Below are 18,702 nucleotides of genomic sequence, written 5' to 3' on the forward strand. Positions count from 1 at the left end.
TTTCGGCCTCTCCGGCTCCTTGGACTCCGAAGATTTGCGGCTCAGCTTATTCAATATGTTCACTACCGAAAAACAAGGAAACAAGGTTAGTTTTCGCCGCTAAAGCAGTAAGGCATAAAAAAGAAATCCTCACCCTCAGTCTCTTCGTCCGAAGACGAGATATTGAACACGAGGTCGCCCTTGACGAGCTCAGTTTCCGAGTATTGTTTCCTAATCATAGGAATCTTATTGAGCTCGCCCTCGAGCTCGGCCAACGGTTCTAACCGAGGATGGGGAATCACGGACTTCGGCCCTCTCCAAGGAAAGCCCGGAGCCGAAGTCCTATTATAAAAAAAGAAACGGTTTTGCCATTTCGGCCACTTGGTTTTGCAGAAGGCCCTAAAAGGCTGTAAGGGGATCAAGTAAAACCAAGATCCCTTCCTTTTAAACTGGAAAAAATTAAGGATTGCCCGCAGAGACAGATCCTTATCTAGCCTACGGAGTTCGGCAGCAAAAGCCGACAAGTGCCTCCAAGAATTCGGAGTCACCTGACCTAAAGGGAGTTGAAAAAAATCAAGAAGCTCTACAAAAGGTGGGGGAAGAGGGAAACGAAGCCCGCATTCTAAGCAGGCTTCGTAAACGGTGGCATAACCCTCCGGCGGGGCGTCAGCCCTATGATCACCGTCAGGTACCACCGCCTTCCCCCCGGGAAAAAAGTATTGTTCGGGTAGGGATATCACGGTGTCCTTACTCAAATTGCTGTGAAAGTACTCTACGGTCCTCTCCCCGGACTCTTTCCGGCTAGAAGACCCCTTGCCCCCTTTCCTACGGCTACCTAACTCAGAAGAAGAAGAAGAAGACATGGTTCTTACTCTTTGCAAAATCTGAAGAAATTCTGAAGAAATTCTTGAAAGCGGAAGGAAATTTTTACGCAAAAGAGACAGAGTGCAGAAGAAGCAATAGCAAAAGTATTCAAAGGATGAAGAAAGGGCGTATTTATCAGATTCGGAGAAGATTTCAAAATCATCGCACCGTTTCGAATCCCACCTTTTTAGGATTCAACGGCCGGATTTTACTGTCGCATTTAATGCAGTCACGCGCAAGGCACGTCCCCTGACGTCAGCCTCCCCCGTACCTTTATCAAAATGCCGAAGTGACTCGCTTCGCCGAAGTGATTCACTTCGTTTTTCGGGGGGGGTAGTGATGGGGTACGGACTAAACAAGCCCAACAGCAGTGACGGCCCATCAGCCCAAAGCCCAAGGAAGAGTATCAGTTCGGCATTACCAAAGAGTTCGGCCCCAGCCTACAGCTCGGTAAAAGCCGACCAGTCAAGCTCTACTCTCAGATCGGCTAAAGCTGCTCGGCAATAGTTCAGCAGTTCGGTCTCAGTATTCGACCGAACTGGAAGATAGTCAACTCATGCAGGATCACATGCAGGATAGTGGACCAAGTACAGAGATAGTGGACTCATGCAGGATCTCATGCAAGATAGTGGACCCATGCAGGATCTCCATGACCTCCACGACATCCACAACCATCATTAGTGGTGATGCAAGCCACGATCTTAGTTCAATGTATAAATAGAACTTAGATCAGATAGAAAAGGGTTAAGTTCTAAAGAAGTTCTCTAGAGATAAAACCATCATATAGCAAGTCTGTATTGTTAGCTGTAAAAAACAGATCAAGCAATACAACTCTGCCCTCTTTTCTTCCCGTGGACGTAGATTTACCTCAGTAAATCGAACCACGTAAATCTCTGTGTCGAGATCTGTATTTTCCTGCATTCATCACCATCAAAAATTCGCCAAACCATCATTGCACTATCGAGGGCTTGAGGTATTCAAAATCATTGCACTATCAATAGTGATACCAGCCATCATATGCTCCATATGCATTTCATGCTTCACATGCATAGTGGAAAGGAGGGCAGCCCGGAATAGGGCTGCCACGGTGGCGCCGCCTCCACCTCAGCCACTGGCGATGGTGGGTCTCGACGAGTCAACCATCGAGTCATAGAAGAAGGTTGTACTCGGTGAAAGCAAACGCCTTCCCGGACCTAATGGTGTCACCTGCCCTATATGCCTAGTTGATTATTGTAAGTTTTAAAAGGATACATCATGTTAATAAAATTTTCTGGAGTTATACATGATAATCAATAAGGGCATGAGAGTTTTTTTTTCTTTTTTCTGTATATTTTACTATCAAGTCTATTTTAGTTTTGACTATTTAGTTATGTAAAAAAATAATTAGCCATAATTCTTTGTATATGAGTGCACAGGTTGTTGAACTCGATGAACATTTATTGAAAAGGGATAAAAAGGTAACTATAAAGAAACATAAATTTTACAGTAATTGTGTTGGATACATTCCATAGTATTGATTTTACAAATTTTCTCCTTCAAAATTGCTAAACGTATCAAATATTCTAATTGTATTTTCTAATTAACCTTAAAAAGCGAATCGAATGCTCGATTTGATATTCCCTATACCCGAACGAATTGAATATGAACCGCGAAATGCAAATTATATTCGTAAATTATTTAAATATCAATTTGTATATTCACCCCCTTTAATAAATACAAATTCAATATAAAGATATTTAGTTCGAGTCGATTTATTTACATCCCTAAGAACATCCACAATGACGGATTTTCGGGCAAGTTTTATACCCAGTAATGTGGATGTCGTAACCGTGAAATATGATTCATAAATTAAAATGATAGAATACAATGAAGATTTGGAAAGCTTATTTTATACTCCTTTCGTCCAATAGTAAGAGTCACATTTTGCCAATTTGGTCCGTCCCACGATAAGAGTCACATTTCTGGTTCACTAACTCGTTTCACTCGCATTTTATTATAAAACTATTCCACTAACTTTTTCAAACCACTATCTTTTACTTTTCTTAAAATCCGTATCCCATAACAAGAGTGAATCCTCTGGTGGAACAGAAGGAGTAACATGCAATTATTTGATTAGATAACTAAGAAGAGGAAAAAGAAAGTAGATGATAATATTAACTTAGAAGCCCGCACGATCCATGCTCATCAACGAAGAACTATATCTGCCCATTATTTTATTAGACAAAAAGATTATTTAAATCAACCTTTTTCGATGTTACCAATTTTAATAAAGCATACTCCATAATTTTGATTTTAAACTTAATTGAAGTGCAATAACATTGACATTTAATATCAAATGAATGTGGTCGGCACGCTCAACTTCTGCAATATAAAAACAAGAATTAAATCTCATGTGATAGGAGATCAAGAAAGAAGACAGAGAGAACCTTCTCAAATTAGGTGCTAGGACCTATGTAATTAGTTATGGTCTATGGGAGTTCTAAATTGAGCCAACATGCTTTCTAAATAAGACAATTGCTATCAAAAACTTTGTAGCGTTTACGTATGTTAATATTACCAATTAACTATGAGGTAAATAGTAGGTGACCTATATTTTTCTCTATGTACTCTCTAGAATTGCATTCATTTCCAAATAACACCCAAGTCAATTACTTATTTGCTTTGGTTAAAACACGATTATCAATCCACTATTTTCCAAAGAGCGACCATTTTCAATAAGGCATGAAAATTTGATACAGACACGTACAAAAATAATGGATTTGGTTTGGTTCCTTATAAGATTGACATGTTGGGGGTCGATAATTTTTTGTTGGATTCAGGTACATGTTCTGTTAGGTTGTGTTCAAATAACCCATTAAAAATAATAATATATACTACCTCCGTATTTAAAAAATAGAAACATTTGAAACGACATGAGATTTAATGCACAATTGGTAAAATAAGAGAGAAAAATTGGTAAAGTAAGAAAGAGAATGAAAAAAATGAATAAAATAAGAGAGGAAGAGAAAAAGTAGTGAAAATAGTGTTAGTAGATTGTGGGGTCCACGTCCAAAAATAGAAAGATTGTAAAGTTTATATTTTTAATAGACGACCCAAAATGGAAATAGTTTCTATTTTTAAAATACGGAGGTAGTATTTTTTCAAATTTATATTTTATTCTTTAGTTTTGTATAAATCAAATTTTTATCGAGTAAATCAAGTTTAATGGTATAATATCAGATTTTAATAATATAAATCATATTTTTATTGTGTACTATATTATAAGGTTTGTAAATCAGGTTTTAATTGCGTAAATCACATTTAAAAATAAGATTCAATTACGTAATATCAAGTTTTAATCGTGTAAATAATGTTTAATTACGAAATATCGTGCTCATATCGCGTAAATCAGGTTCGAGCTATTGTGTAAACCCATATTTATATTGGGTCGTTAACTAGCTCATGCCGTGTGCGGGCAGCGTTCAGAATTGAAGGTAGCAGACCGAGTCTGTATTTAGATTGATCAGAACGTTCTTTAACACGTCAAATTCAGGTTATGTTTGACTAATGGAAATTCTCATAAAAATCATCCTCTTCTTCACTTTCATCCTCTCCTCCCACAATGTCCAAGCTCAAACACACCCTTGCCCACCGCAATTCTGTAGAAGCAATGACATACCTATCCATTTCCCATTCAAACTGCAGGGACAACAGCAGCCTCAAAACTGCGGCGGCTACCTCGACTTCTCCCTCACTTGCTCCGACGATATTGGAGGGAGAGGAGCCCTTCTCTTGACCCTCCTGTTGTAGGAATGACTGGAATTACAAGAAATAAACAAAAATAGGGCGTAATACAACCCAAGAAGGAAGAACTGAAACTGAAAATACAATGAAAAATGAAACTGTAAACTGGAAATCAAACTTAGCCGAGTCGAGGAAAGTCCTCTTTCCGAAAGACGAGATACGCCCCGGTAGTGCTCTCGATTTGGCGTGTCATCCCCAACGATAAAATGGCAACGTCTCTGGTGAAGCAGCACCGCTATCAGCAGAGCTCCGGCGAACTGGAAGAGGAGAGGGCAGGGCTTCGAGAAGAAAGACTATGCAGAGAGAGTATGGTGCTTGTGTGTATGTTCTATTTTGATGCAAGAAATGACTAGCCTATTTATAGGCCTAGTCCACTGCATGGGTCAACTCAGCCTTGATGGCTGTCATCATGGCGTGGCTGTAACGGCCAACCGTTACGAATTTGAAAGCTGGAGTGGTCGACGCTGAATCTAGATGCTATGCATGCCCAGTTCATCCGTCACATGTTGACTTCGTTACATGGCAGCCTCGTAGACTTTGACTGCGTCATAGTTGACGATGTGTCATGCCACTGGTCTCGCTGACTAAGCGTTGGTCCAAAACATTAAGTTTGGGCCCAGGGACAAGCCCAAAGACCAATTGTCAAGATCCAAGGGCAAGGGCAAGGGCAAGGGCAAGGGCAAGGGCAAGGGCAAGGGCTCGGGTGCGGGAGCGGGCGGGCACTGGCACGGGCACGGCTCGGCTCGGCTCGGCGCGCGTGTGCGCGCTTGTGGGCTTCTTCAACCCATCTTAGTCCACTATAATTATTAAGTGTAGTAAAGTCACTTAATAAATACACATTAAAAGATGTGTCCCATCTCCTATGTGGGATAATTAACACTAGTTAATTACTCCCTAAGCTTTAATCTCATAGCTTTATTAAAAGTTAAAATGTGACCAACTTTAATCCACTTTTTCTCACTCACCGGGAATCGGATTTGAGAAAGTGAATATACTACGGTCATCTACGCGGAACATAGATCGACGCTATATCATTTAATTTCCAAAAAATTAAATGTCTCGTCACATTTATTATTGGTCAAACTTAGTTGACCGGGCATCTTAAATTCAAGATTCCAATAATCCCCCACATGAGTGGAAAAAGCCAAATGCATATGCATGCAAACATAAGCTCAACCCTCACGATGTATATAAGTATAAGGATAGGTAGTTTTTGGCTTTGAACCATCCATAGATAGCACCATCGGATACACAAGCGGACTAGTAGTGCGGTGCTTTGAACTATTCCTCCACGGCGTGTACCGAGACAATGATGTTAACACTTAAACACCTCAACCTCTTCCGTTCTCACGGTTTGTGTCCATTGCTGTCTTGAACACCACTTTGGATTCATAAATGCGTTTTGTGAAGCGACCACACTTTGCATTTACATAGGCGATTCTTAGTCAAGTACCTTGCCCTACTTGGTCTTTTTGAGAACTCCATCTCTTTGAGATCCTTAAGAACCATTAAAAGTCATAGACTTAGCCTTACCACTTAGGCAGGTTTTTCAACACTCTATTGCTCTTTAAGGAATAGATGTAGATGAGTGTTTCTCATGAACTCTCATAGCTTAGTTTTCCCATTGAACCAAGTTCTTGGGATCTCCAGTCATCATGGTTGGGTTACCACTATGATTATTCCTTTAGTTTGTGGATTTTAGACCCATTCCCTCTAGCAGTTTATTCATTTGATCACGGTTTAACCCTTTGGTTAGCGGATCCGCTAGATTATCTATTGACTTCACATAGTCGATTGTAATCACGCCAGTTGTGATCAAATGCCTCACGGTGTTGTGTCTTCGACGAATGTGTCGAGACTTACCATTATAGAAGCCATTATTTGCTCTTCCAATAGCTGCTTGGCTATCACAGTGAATTAACACTAGAGGCCCAGGCTTGGACCAACAAGGAATGTCCTCTAGGAAATTCTTAAGCCACTCGGCTTCTTCACCAGCTTTATCTAAAGCTATGAATTCAGATTTCATTGTTGATCGGGCTATACAAGTCTGTTTTGTGGATTTCCACGAGACAGCACCATCCCCAATAATAAAGACGTATCCACTTGTAGAGAGTGAGTCTTTGTTATCGGATATCCAGTTTGCATCACAGTACCCTTCAAGTACCGGGGGTATCTCGTAAAGTGTAGCCCATGATTTTGAGTATATTTTAAATATCTCAAAACCCTTACAAGAGCAGTCCAATGCTCTTTGTTTGGATTGCACGTGTAGCGTGCTAATCTGTTCACAGCGCAAACGATATCGGGCCGGGTGCAATTAGTCAGATACATAATGCACCCAATGACCTTCGCATAGTCTTCTTGTGCGACAGGTTCGCCTTTGTTCTTGGTTAAATGAACATTTATCTCTATAGGTGTCTTAGCCGGCATGCTATCATAAGCGTTGAATCTTTTTAGTACTTTCTCAACATAATGAGATTGTGTTAAGGTGATTCCTTCGGATGTTCTTAGAATTTTCATTCCAAGAATTACATTGGCTAGACCCATGTCCTTCATGTCAAAGTTTCTTTTTAACATGGCTTTCGTGTCGTTAATCACTTGGGTGTTACTACCCATGATTAACACATCATCAACATAGAGACACACTATAACGTATCCATTATTAGTGTTCTTAATATAGACACATTTGTCACATTCGTTGATTTTAAATCTATTTGATAACATCACGTTATCAAATTTCAAGTGCCACTGCAACGGCGCTTGTTTCAATCTGTAGAGGGATTTAACCAGTTTGCATACATTTTTCTCTTGTCCAGGTACTACCAAACCTTCAGTTAGAGATGCCCACCGGTTCCGGTTCCGGTTCCGGCGGTTAACCGGCGAACCGGAACCGGTGGTTCCGGTTCCGAACCGGAACCGTGGCAATTTTTCCGAACCGGAACCGTCGTAATTCGGGTCGCGGTCCGGTTCAGGTTCATGATTTTTCGAACCGGAACCGTCACCGAACCGGCGGTTCGGGACGGTTCGGAACCACCGGTTAACCGGCAGAACCGCCGGTTCGGGCGCGTAAATCAAGGCGTCAGGGATGGGGGCTGACGGCGGCAGCTTTTCAGCGGCAAAACCGGCCGGTTCCGGCGGTTTTTGGACCGGAAACCGGCGGTTAACCGTGAAAACCGGCGGTTCCGGCGGTTTTCCGCCAAAACCGCCGGTTTTTCCGGCGGTTTAGGCGGTTCCGGTTCGGAACCGGCGGTTTCGCGGTTCGGTTGTATTTTTTTTTTAATTTGAAATTTGGATTTATACAACAAATTGGAACAAGACAATGTATAATTCAAATAGAAATACGTCGAATAAGGAAGAAATGATATCTATTTTATTGAGTTTGAGTTGTAAGTTGTAACGGACAACGATATATTACAATTTACAATATGTATACAAGTATACAACATACAATAATGTAATATAAATTTGAAATTTGGACTTATACAATAAATTGGAACAAGATAATGGATAATTTAAATTGAAATAAGACGAATATGATGAAAATGATATCAATTTTATTGAATTTGAGTTGTAACGGACAACGATACATTACAATTTACAATACATATACAAGTATACAACATACAATAATGTAATATAAATTTAAAATTTGGACTTATACAATAAATTGGAACAAGAGTACAAGACAATGGATAATTTAAATTGAAATAAGACGAAGAAGGTGAAAATGATATCAATTTTATTGAATTTGAGTTGTAACGGACAACGATACATTACAATTTACAATACATATACAAGTATACAACATACAATAATGTAATATAAATTTGAAATTAAATTCTTCCATTTCCCCCCAGTTTTTAATCTATAAATACCCCCCTCTATTCTCATTTACATTCACCACACTCTTATGTTAATAAGAGTTTCTCTCTTCAATCTCCCAATTCTCTTTCTTTGTCTCCAATTTCTCATTTGTGCTATTGTGCTTCCATTTAATTACTCAAGTGCTACTCTTATTACGCATTGTTATACACTTATACTTGTTCCCGTAGTTCTTCCATTTTTCCCTCCATTTCATGTTTTTTTATTTGTAAATTATATTACATTGTTGTATGTTGTATACTTGTATATGTATTGTAAATTGTAATGTATCGTTGTCCGTTACAACACAAATTCAATAAAATTGATATCATTTTCATCTTATTCGTCTTATTTCAATTTAAATTATCCATTGTCTTGTTCCAATTTATTGTATAAGTCCAAATTTCAAATTTATATTACATTATTGTATGTTGTATACTTGTATATGTATTGTAAATTGTAATGTATCGTTGTCCGTTACAACTCAAATTCAATAAAATTGATATAATTTTCACCTTCTTCGTCTTATTTCAATTTAAATTATCCATTGTCTTGTACTCTTGTTCCAATTTATTGTATAAGTCCAAATTTCAAATTTATATTACATTATTGTATGTTGTATACTTGTATATGTATTGTAAATTGTAATGTATCGTTGTCCGTTACAACTCAAATTCAATAAAATTGATATCATTTTCACCTTCTTCGTCTTATTTCAATTTAAATTATCCATTGTCTTGTACTCTTGTTCCAATTTATTGTATAAGTCCAAATTTCAAATTTATATTACATTATTGTATGTTGTATACTTGTATATGTATTGTAAATTGTAATGTATCGTTGTCCGTTACAACTCAAATTTAATAAAATTGATATCATTTTCATCATATTCGTCTTATTTCAATTTAAATTATCCATTATCTTGTTCCAATTTATTGTATAAGTCCAAATTTCAAATTTATATTACATTATTATATGTTGTATACTTGTATACATATTGTAAATTGTAATGTATCGTTGTCCGTTACAACTCAAACTCAATAAAATAGATATCATTTCTTCCTTATTCGCCGTATTTCTATTTGAAGTATACATTGTCTTGTTCCAATTTGTTGTATAAATCCAAATTTCAAATTAAAAAAAAATACAACCGAACCGCGAAACCGCCGGTTCCGAACCGGAACCGCCTAAACCGCCGAAAAAACCGGCGGTTCCGAACCGGAACCGGAACCGCCGGTTTTCGAACCGGAACCGAAACCGTGAAATAGCCTCACGGTTCGGTTCCGGTTTCGCCTTCGACCGAACCGGAACCGGCGGTTCCGAACCGGAACCGCCGGTTCGTGAACCGTGGGCAACACTACCTTCAGTTTGTTCCATATAAATTTCATCTTCAAGGTCACCGTTTAGAAATGCAGTCTTAACATCCATTTGTTGAATCTCAAGATTGTGTACAACAACAATCGCGAGAAGCACTCGAATTAATGTAATCCTCGTTACAGTTGAGTAGGTATCGAAGAAATCGTACCCTTCCTTTTGTTTAAAGCCTTTGACTACCAGTCTAGCTTTATACTTGTCCACTGTTCCATCGGCCTTAAGCTTTCTTTTAAGGACCCATTTGCATGCTAAAGGTTTAGCACCTTCAGGTAGATCAACCAACACCCACGTGTGGTTTAGCAAAATTGAATCAATTTCGCTTTGAACAGCTTCTTTCCAATGCAACCCGTCTGGGCCTGCAAAGGCTACTTTTATTGATGTTGGTTCTTCGTCCAACATGAATGCAATATAGTCAGGACCAAATGTCTTTGGTGTTCTGACCCTATTCCCACGTCTCAGTGCTACCTCATTCGGATCAGGCCTTGCACGTTTGCGTGAATCGGGCTCTATCTCCAATGGTTTAGAACTGATGGTTTCATCCTCAATTTTTGTCTCAGAATTGGATGCTATGTTTTCCTTATTTTTACAAGGAAATATGTTTTCAAGAAATACATCGTTTCTTGATTCAATCGTTGTTCCTACAGTCGTTGTTGGAATTTCGGACTTGTAGACCACAAATCTGTATGCACTACTATTAAGTGTATATCCAATGAAGATGCAATCAACTGTTTTAGGTCCGATTGTAACTTGTTTGGGCGGGGGGACCATCACCTTAGCCAAACACCCCCACACTTTGAGGTATTTGTAGGATGGTTTCATTCATTTCCATAGCTCATAAGGAGTAACATCTTTGCCTTTGAGAGGGATTTTATTCAAGATATAGTTGGCGGTCAAAACTGCTTCTCCCCCACATGTTATGTGGTAATCCTGAAGTCAGAAGCAGTGCATTCATCATCTCTTTTAGAGTTCGATTTTTGCGTTCTGCAACCCCATTAGATTGGGGTGAATAGGGATCAGTTGTTTGATGAATTATGCCACTTGCATTGCATAGTTCTTCAAACGGGGCTACATATTCGCCTCCTCTATCACTTCGAATCATTTTGATTTTACAACAAAGTTGATTTTCAACTTTGTTCTTATAATTCTTGAACGCTTCTATTGCTTTATCTTTGTTTTTCAGAAGATAGATGTAGCAATATCTTGTGCAATCGTCTATAAAGGTGATAAAGTACTTTTTACCACCTCTTGTTTGCACAAATTTTAAGTCACATACATCAATGTGAATTAATTCAAGGGGTTTGGTGTTTCTTTCAACTGAATGAAACGGTAATTTAGCCATTTTGGCTTCAAGACAAATCTCACATTTATCTGTACTATAAACTTCACTTGCCTTTAGTAAATCAAGATTTACTAATCTTTTAATGGCGTTTATATTTACATGTCCCAATCTACAATGCCACAAGTTTGAATGCCCAGTCAAGTAAGAGGAAGTAGATGCATTGTTATTGATAGCCAAAGGCTTTGGAACAAGGCGCGTAGCCACACTAAGCTTAAAAAGTCCATCGGTTATATAACCTTTTCTGAGGGACTTTCCAAACTTATACAATACAAACCTATCGGACTCAAATACAAGTTTAAAACACTTATTAAATAGTATAGATTCAGAGACTAGGTTCTTTCAGATGTCGGGCACATGCAGCACATCCTTCAAGGTGATAGAGACGCCAGATGTCATTTTGAGGATCACATCTCAGTCCCTTTCACTTCGGATGATGCTTGATTCCCCATGCTGATCTTCCTCCCATCAACAGGATTGTAAGTTGAAAACTTGTTCCTATCGGCACAAACATGAGCAGTTGCTCCAGTGTCGATGTACCAGCTTCCCTTGTTTTCAATCAAGTTGGCATTTTCAGTGACCACGACAATGAGGTCATTCTCGTCCCAGTCTTTGAGCTCCTTCTCGACGACGTGGGCAGCAGGCCTCTTGTTCTTGCTTCGGCAATCCTTGGCGTAGTGCCCAGGTTTGCCACATTTGTAGCAGTAGCCTTTCACAGGTTGCTTTGCCTTGCCTTTTTCCTTTGTTGGAGGGACCGCCTCGCTCCAACAAGTTGGCCTTGGCTTCAAAGGGGCCATGGTCTTTAGCCTTTAGATCGTTTTTGCGCACCTCAGATTCAATGCGCAACTTCACGATCAGTTCTTCAAGGGTCATCTCCTTTCGCATGTGCTTAAGGTAGCTCTTGAAGTCCTTCCAACTAGGTGGAAGCTTCTCAATTATCGTGCCAGAAGTAAAGTTTTCTGGCAAGATCATCCCCTCGGCGGCGAGTTCGTGGATGATTATTTGGAACTCTTGTACTTGGTCTATCACTGGTCTTGAATCGACAATTTTGTAGCCCATGTACTTAGCTATTACAAACATTTTAGTACCGACATCATTACTACGGTACTTTTTCTCTAGGTTTTCCCACATTTATTTAGATGTTGTTACATTAGAGTATACATTATGGAGGCTATCATCTAATGCACTTAAAATAAAATTTTTACATAGATAATCCCCTTTGTGTCATGCGTCTTAGTCGGAGAAGACCTCCAATCTTGTCTCTTGATCGCTTGGCGTGGGTGGCTCGTCTTCCTTGAGATAGTGCACGACACCCAATGTTGTCAAGTAGAACAGCATTTTCTGTTGCCACCTCTTGAAGTCGGATCCTCCAAACTTGGAGGGCTTCTCGGCGGGAGGCATCATCCTCGGCATCAAAGGCACCGAGTTTGGTCCTTGATATGAACCGTTCATGTTGGCTCCAGTTGAGCCTCCAAAGTTTGTGTGGAGCGTATTGTCCCCCACATATGTGTTGCCCATAGAGGACCCCACATTCGTGTTGATCCGAATAGATCCAACACTAGTATTGAGCCCGGAGGCACCAACACTCGATCTATTAAAGGATCCAAAGGAACCACTAAAAGTGGAACCTATCGACCCACCAAAGGTGGATCCAGTGAACGCCCCAAAGGGGTTGTCCTATACCGAAGAGGTATTTGAGGCAGAAAAGGGAGTGCCTTGACCCATCAAGGTTGATGAGAAAGCCACAGTAGTGAAGGCGGTGGTGGCCGGAACAGTGGAGGCGGTGGTGGTCGGAACAGTGGAGGCGGCGGTGGCCGGAGTAGTGGCAACGGAGGTGTTGGCGTTGGTCGACATCTCCAAGCAAATGATTAGGTTCCGATAGTTTTAAGTTCAGTTAAGGTTCGATCCTTCAACGGCAAGTCTATCTCGTCTTGCGATTGTTGTACGAATGACTGGAATTACAAGAGATAAACAAAAACCGGGCGTAATACAACCCAAGAAGGAAGAACGGAAACTGAAAATACAATGAAAAATGAAACTGTAAACTGGAAATCAAACTTAGCCGAGTCGAGGAAAGTCCTCTTTCCGCAAAAGGAGATACGCCCCGGTAGTGCTCTCGATTTGGCGTGTCGTCCCCAACGATAAAATGGCAACGTCTCTGGCGAAGCAGCACCACTATCAGCAGAGCTCCGTCAAACTGGAAGAGGAGAGGGCAGTGCTTCGAGAAGAAAGACTATGCAGAGAGAGTATGATGCTTGTGTGTATGTTCTATATTGATGCAAGAAATGACTAGCTTATTTATAGGCCTAGTCCACTGCAGGGGTCAACTCAGTCTTGATGGCTGTCATCATGGCGTGGCTGTAACGGCTAGCCGTTACGAATTTGAAAGCTGGAGTGGTCGACGTTGAATCTAGACGCTATGCATGCCCAGTTCATCCGTCACATGTGGACTTCGTTACGTGGCAGCCTCGTAGACTTTGACTGCGTCATAGTTGACGATGTGTCATGCCACTGGTCTCGCTGACTAAGCGTTGGTCCAAAACATTAAGTTTGGGCCCAGGGACAAGCCCGAAGACCACCCAAAGACCAATTGCCAAGAGCAAGAGCACAGGCTCGGGCACGGGCTCGGGCGCGGGTGCGGGAGCGGGCACGGCTCGGCTCGGCGCGCGTATGGGCTTCTTCAACCCATCTTAGTCCACTATAATTATGAAGTGTAGTAAAGTCACTTAATAAATACACATTAAAAGATGTGTCTCATCTCCTATGTGGGATAATTATCACTAGTTAATTACTCCCTAAGCTTTAATCTCATAGCTTTATTAAAAGCTACAATGTGACCAACTTTAATCCACTTTTTCTCACTCACCGGGAATCGGATTTGAGAAAGTGAATATACTACGGTCATCTACGCGGAACGTAGAACGCTATATTATTTAATTTCCAAAAAATTAAATATCTCGTCACATTTATTATTGGTCAAACTTCATTGACCGGGCTTCTTAAATTCAAGATTCCAATAATCCATATTCCGGAAACTTCTCCGTCCGCTGCATAAGCTACCTCATTTAAGAGATCCAATTATACAACCTAGACGGCTGCCTCCCACGGAAGCTCATGGCACTGAACCTGACCTCCTCTCCCTTCGAGGCCATCTACATCGATGAGTACGTCTTCCTCAGCTGCCCCCGGGCCGCGGTGTCCGGGACGGGGCTCACCACCGTCGATTGCCTCGGGAACTCCACCTCCGCGGTTGTGGCCACCACTTTGGGGACCCTCGCCTGCCGATATTGAGCATGTGCATGACTATGTTCGCTCTCCCGATCCCCGTGTCGTGGAACAGCGGCACCAGAGGAAGTGGTGATTGGCTGTCGTTGAATCTTGGCGGAGATCTGAGGCTGACGTGGAGCTTTCCCGACTGCAAAGGATGTGAGGAGCGGGGTGGAGTTTGTGGGTATGATTGGAACAGCACCGTCCGAAGAGGGGTTACGTGCAAAAACGAAAAAGGTACTATAAATGACACGATTTTTAATGCGTATTGGTAAAGTAAAAATAAAATAGAGAAAAAATAGTATAAGTATCGCTGATGGATTATGGAGTCTATATTATTAGTTGTTTAAAATTTTCTTTATTTAGAATTGGTCTGATGATTCAAAATGGTAAAATTAAACTATGTTTTATGAATTAGGGTGATAATATTAGTACTTAATACATAAGTATTTCTTTTTGGATATGACTTTGTTGAGACATTAATTTGTTGGAATTCAAGCAAAATCAAATCTTGGATGTAGGATTGAGGAACTATGAGTCTATATATGATTGATATCCTAATGATTTTCTTTGATTAGGTGACTAAGTAAAACATACACATTGATACTTATGTTTATATATATATATATATATATATATATATATATATATATAACTCTTTGTTCTTTGAATGTACATTTTTTAAATAGAAAATTTTCAAATTAATGGAAGTTTTAAGTTATGATATAGTATTGCCTTCTTCTTTAATTCCTATTGTCAATTGAGACTGATAAAGGGGAAGTGTGGAAGGTATATACACGAGGAAGCAGGAGAGTGGTTTACCCAACCGAAAGTGAGGATATTGAGGAAGAAGTTCAGCAAACTGAAAGTGAGGAAATGGGGGAGTAAAAGTAGTTGCATCAGCATCAAATCTTAGCAGTCAATAAGTCTTTATTCATTAGTCAAATTTGTTATTCTGTTCCTCTAAATTAGCATTGTAATCGCCTATTTATAGAGAGACTCAAAGTGGAGAGAATCATCTTTGGGGATCAATATTTTGGGCGAAGTATTCGCAGGCCTCCTTGGCGAGGATAGTTCTGTCATATAGTATTTTCCTTTCAGTTCAGTACTCAATAAAGCCGAGAGCCTTTCCCTCTAAAAGATTGGTTCGGTGAACGTGGTGGCAACTCGAAGCACGGACTCGCGACTAGATGGGTTAGAGAAGGCGACCGGAGACTTGGAGAAAGGGGTCGACTCTGCCAATGAGTCGATTGCCGAACTGACCGTCCAAGTCAAGGTGATCCAGTCTCAACTCGACCTACTCGTTAAGGAATTAAGGGCGAGCCATTCCAACGAAAATTCTGGCCCAAAGTCTTGGCCCACTGGTGAGGGCTCCAGCAACAATCTCGAGTCCAACACAGCGACTACGGAGGGTAGCGGGTCTTTAACTATGCCCACTTTTGACGGCTCAGAAGCAATGGCTTGGCTGGCCAGAGCGGAGCGGTATTTTTTGGTTCAGAACACGCCATCGGAAAATCAGGTGAAGGTGGCTATGGTGGCGTTGGCAGGGCAGGCTCTGCCTTGGTACCAGATGCTGATTAAGCGCTGCCCTACGCTCTCGTGGGCGGAGTTTATCCGGGAGCTTCTAAAACGATTTGGGAACAATGTGGCTCGCGACGAATATGAGGCTTTCGCGGCAGTACGCCACACGGGGTCCCTTCCGGAGTTCGTAGCAGCCTTCGAATCTCGTCTTGCGCAGGCTGTGAGTCAGGGGAGATCATTCTCGAAAGGATGAAGGTGGCCAAGATCGCCCACTATGCAGACGTGTTCAGCTAGCCCTAGACATCGACCAGACATCGGAGAACCCCCGGCGGATCCATACCCAAACCTGCGCATGCGGCTGTGAGTCAGGGGAGATCATTCTCGAAAGGATATTCACAGTCCTTTTCTTCACAATCAACGGGGGGGGTCCTCTCGACCTCCGGCGCGCCGTTTTAGGACTATGTCTTCGGAGGAGTACACGAAGCACCTTGCAGTTGGGACTTGTTTCAAGTGTGGTCTGAAGTTCGGGCGTACTCACCGGTGCCTCCAAAGACACTGAATGTATTGGTGGGTGATGGGGACGAGCTGTTCTCCGACGAATCCGATGACCAGGCTGAGAAGGCGGAATTGCAGCTCTCTGAGTTATCTTTAAATTGGCTTGACACGTCACACACCTTGAAGCTATTTGGGTCCATCGGTCCTTACCAAGTCAAGATAATGGTTGATATCGGCGCAAGCCATTGTTTTATTTCAGACCAAGTCATTTTCGCCCTCAAGCTGACGGTCACGCTGACTTCGCCCTACTTAGTGATGTTGGGCGATGGTTCTAGAGTGCAGGCTGCTGGGATATGCCAAGACTTGGTTTTAACTATGGCTTCAACAGATTTTCATCTGTCTTGCTACGTTTTCCCCCTTCGAAATGTGGATGTCATTCTAGGAGTAACGTGGCTGGCAGCGTTGGGAGATGTGACTGCCAATTGGCAGACCTTGCGGATGACATTCTCAGTCGATGACCGAATGCTTACTATCTAGGGAGATCCTACTCTCACTCGAAGGGCCTGTTCCTCCCACGACATCAATTCTATCACAGACGACGACTCTTGCTGGGTCTTGCGATCCTTGGAAAGCACTACAGAGCTAACAGGTTTCGGCCTCAGCGAGACAGTCTCAGCCATAGCACAGCGCCAGCTTCGGGATATCATCGCAGCATTTCCCTCTGTCAGCTGTGCGACGACTGCGCTGCCTCCGGTGCGCCAGATTGACCACCAAATTCCTCTCCAACCAGGGTCCTAGCCAGTCTCGGTGCGGCCTTATCGTTATAATCACTTGCAGAAGGATGAGATAGAGAAGCTCGTCGGTGAAATGCTGGCATCAGGGCTCATCCAGCCAAGTACGAACCCCTACTCGAGCCCAGTCCTCCTCGTCCGCAAGAAGGATTGCTCGTGGAGTTTTTGCGTGGACTATCACGAGCTGAATAAACGCACGGTGCCCGATAGATACCCTATTCTAGTGATTCAAGAATTATTAGATGAATTACATAGGGCGTGTTGGTTTAGCAAGCTGGACCTCAAAGCTGGATATCACCAAATCCGCGTGGCTGCTGCTGATGTTCACAAGACTGCCTTTCGCACTCACTCGGGCAACTACGAGTTCCTTGTGATGCCTTTTGGCCTCACCAATGCTCCCGCCACATTTCAAGGACTCATGAACGACATATTCCGGCCATTTTTGCGCAAGTTTGTTTTGTATTTTTTGACGATATTCTCGTCTACAGCGATTCTTGGTCAACCCATCTTCATCACCTTCAACAGGTTTTCTATTTACTACAGGAACACGCGCTGGTGGTCCAAAGAAGTGTTTGTTGGGGCGTGACAGCATGGAATATCTTGGTCACATAGTTTCCTTCGAAGGAGTTCGAATGGATCATTCAAAATTTCAACGGTGCTGCAGTGGCCAACTCCAACAACTCTTAAGGGGGTCTGTGGATTCTTAGGCCTTACCGGCTATTACTGGCATTTTATAAAAGACAATGGCAAGATTGCGGCTCCCATAACTGCACTTTTGAAGAAATCAGCGATAGGTCCCCAGAAAAAGGCATGGGTTTGGCCTGTTAAGACGGAAATGGTCTTCTCTGATCTGAAGGCGGCCCTAACTTCTGCCTCCCTCCTTCGTATGCCTGATTTCTGGAAGGAATTCGTCATCTAGTGCGATGCGTCTGGCCGTGGTCTCAGCGCCGTTCTCATGCAGGACCGACAGCCGGTCGCTTATTTCAGCAAGACCTTGTCTAGTCGTTGGCTCGTTAAATCAGCTTATGAGAAGGAATTTATGGCTCTAGTCCTGACCATCCACCATTGACGTCCATATTTATTGGGGCGTCATTTTGTGGTTCACACCGACCAGCGAAGTTTGAAGCAACTATTGGCACAACCTCTTTCCACGCCGGCACAACAGAATTGGGCAACCAAACTTCTTGGCTATGATTTCTCCATATTGTACAAAGACGGGAGGCTTAATCGCGTCGCTAACGCGCTGTCTCGCAGAGACGAGGAGACTCGCTAGCTCTCCACCTTATCACGACCAACCTGGCCGGCCTGGTCCGAGGTGCAAGCCACGATCTCAGCTGATCCCCTCTTGGCAAAGATCAAGGCTGACCTTGAGGGAGATCGGCCGGTAGCAGCCCATTATGAACTCATCCATGGCGTTTTGTTTTACAAAGGCCG

Source organism: Salvia splendens, chromosome 18 (genome assembly GCF_004379255.2).
Source record: "Salvia splendens isolate huo1 chromosome 18, SspV2, whole genome shotgun sequence".
Lineage (NCBI taxonomy): Eukaryota > Viridiplantae > Streptophyta > Magnoliopsida > Lamiales > Lamiaceae > Salvia > Salvia splendens.